The sequence below is a fragment of the Gavialis gangeticus genome, unplaced genomic scaffold (genome assembly GCF_001723915.1).
Source record: "Gavialis gangeticus isolate Ggan-Ray unplaced genomic scaffold, GavGan_comp1, whole genome shotgun sequence".
In the NCBI taxonomy this organism is placed as follows: Eukaryota; Metazoa; Chordata; order Crocodylia; family Gavialidae; genus Gavialis; species Gavialis gangeticus.
The window spans coordinates 244,804,699-244,807,809 of NW_017729032.1; positions in this window are offsets into that span (position 1 = coordinate 244,804,699).

Below are 3,111 nucleotides of genomic sequence, written 5' to 3' on the forward strand. Positions count from 1 at the left end.
CAAATAATGTTAGCTGGAACTGTGGCTTATGCACTTCCATGGGTGCCGTGTTGCTCAAGGCACATGCAACATATATAGGTCACCCCAATATTAAAAAAAGGAAGAAAAACCTGTTCCCTGGCCTTGGAATCTCCTTGTGGGTTCTCAAGAAAGATACAATTTTGGAAGCAATATCTAGGGCTCAGGCACCCTGGTGAATTATCAGAGAACAAGCAATACATTCTCAAAAGTCCACCTGAACCTAACAGCTCCCTAGCATGGGTAAAGCATGCCAGTATCTGTAACCAGCAGCACACAGGGCAGTGATGTGGTTAACCTTTTACTCCTTACTCCCTAGTCCAGACCACAGGGTACCCATTTACAGCTGGGTCAGTTGGACGTAGCTTTTAGCACAAAACTGGAGTGAGGCTAGTTCTCATGTTTCTGGAGCCATAGAGAGATGCCTTTACCTGACCTGCCACCATGCCCGAAGCAAATGGAGTCTTACTCTATTATTTCTTCCATTCTGACTGCTACCCCTAATGAGTTCTGTGACTTGCTTCTGGATCAAAATACTGCTAGTGAGAAGGCTTATCAATGTTAGTGAACCTTTATCGTTTTTTCCTTAAATAGCTGATGATCTGGGCCTTTGGGCTTAGGGAGTATTGCTTAGAGAGAGTCTTTATAAAAGAGCTATTAGTCTTGTGCAGTCTAAGATTTGACAGCTCATGAGGTTACGGAGACCATTACATTACGAACATCATTTTACATTCCTTAGGCATCTCCTTCAGCAGCTAAAGGGAGAGACTATACCAAGGCTAATTTTGTTACTAAACTGCAGGATATTATAAAAAAGATTTTTTTAAAAATTTTTATTTCAGGGTGAAACAGGGCATTTCATTTAAACGCTTCTTAACAATTTTTTTGCTCTATTAAGTCTCAAGGTTGGCAAAGATATTACTATAAAAACATGAATAGTAGTCGACATAAAAATATTCTCCAGTTTATGTTTCTGAGACAAGGGACTTAATCAGCTTAAAGAGTTATTTATTCAAATACTTTCATAGCAACTAGAAAAAATTCAGCTGTGCAGACGCATTATTGTCTGAGCTGAATTTAAAACTGCAGCTGACATATGAGTGAGGTATAGGTCCCTGGTTTAAAAAAAAGTGAGAGGCAGACTATATTTTTTCCTGACATTTTTGATTGGATTAACACCGAGTACAAATAGAGCTATTCTGTATCTCTGAACATGGACATTTTTCAAAAGGACTAATGTACATGCTGGTTAAATACTAGCTATGCATGTCAAATATTCCTTTTGTATAGAGCCTCTCAGTCTATCATTAGAATCTAGGTTTAACCTACTGCATCTCAATTTAAAGACTTTTAAAAATAGTAGTTTCTGGGTTCACATTTTTTCATTAATATTTCGGTCACACTGTGTATTATGGCATTTTGCTTTTATTTGGGAGGCATCAGTCTGGAAAAGCAGCATTAAGATTTCATGGCAACAGTATATTTTCCAAGACAGTGGATTAAAAAATTGTAATTTCTTACATATGTTTTAACCTGCTGGGTTTAAATTGATATTTAACAATTTTAGGAGACATCATAAAATTAAGATATGCTACATCTTTAGATAGGGTGATTTTCCTGACAGAACAATGCATTATCTAAAATTGAACACTATACTTCTTTGTCTCAAAGGAAATGGTGCCACTGATGAATATAATAGATACATTTCTTTAAAGATGAACAGCAAAACTTTAATTGTTTATAATCCTGATCACTTTCCATTTGTGACATTAAAATGAATGCATGCACAACAAGTCAAGCACATTACAGGCATAGGCTGACAGCCCAGCTAGCATATCCAGTGGTGACATGTGGTCTAACAAAATGTCACAACATGCATAGATATAGGGTCTAATCTTCCTTCTTTCTCCATCCCCCTGTTCCTCACAATGTCTGTACAATTTATACAATTGAATTATTTGACATTCTGAGCTCTGCTGTACTTTTTAGTGATCTATGCAATAAATTATACCTACATTGCCTTATATTAATCGGTTTTTGTCTTGAACATTTGTGACTTGCTTGCATTTCTTAAAATGTGCATTTACTCCTTTGACAGGACACAGGTTTTATTGTAATATTTCAATTTTAAATTGTGTTGTTATGATGTTGGGGGCTTCAGATTACCTCATTAGCCTGTGCACAGGGAATGACAGATTAAGTTACAGAACTGCCTACATGTAGGATGAGACTAGATGGACCCCTAATATCAACAGAGGGTCAACACATTGGGGATTGCTGGTGACACCCAGGAGGATACAAGAAAGCTGAAGGAGATCAGTATGACAATGGATAGAGACAGGTGACCAAGCAGAGTGTCTTGGTGTGGCGGCAGTATGGAGACAAAGACCAGTAGAGAAGGTTTGAGGCTCTTGAACTGGGAGATTGGAGGCAGAAGAGCTGAGTTAACTTTGCAGGGCTCAGGGCTATGCGGGCTGGATTGGGGTCAAAGGAATTGCTTAATCCTTTGGAGGGGGACGGGTCTTCTTGCTCTGGCTCATGTCAGAAAATGCCTTTACTGAAGAGACTGCTGCTTTGAACTTTGTGTTATCTCTCACGAAAAAGATCAAGTCCATCTCTCAGGAGCAGAATTGGAAACTATCTCCTTGAGCCAGGGCTATGGAAAACTATGGAGGGTGAGGAACTGAAAGACCAGGGTCTCAGAGTGAGAAGGAGGCAGGGCTCCACCTCTTGTCTAGAACCACCAACTTGACTGGCTTTTGGAAGCACGCTCAGAAACCAGAAAAGGCCATGGTGTTCCTGAGCAATCACCTCCCTGGGGGCTCTGTCACTTCTCCCCACCCCTCCCATAAAGAACAAACATACTACATTTTGATTGTATGATTAAAAACTTAGCATGTTGAAAATCAATGTAGTCCACATTATGTGGAGTGATTAAGTGACAGGTCTCAAAAAGTAGTTAGAGTATAGAATCATAGAGAAGTGGGGCTGGAAGTTATCTTGAGAGAGGTCATCTGGTCCAGCCTCCCCACCCCCAAACACACACACACACACACACACACACACACACACACACACACCACGTAGAGGGAT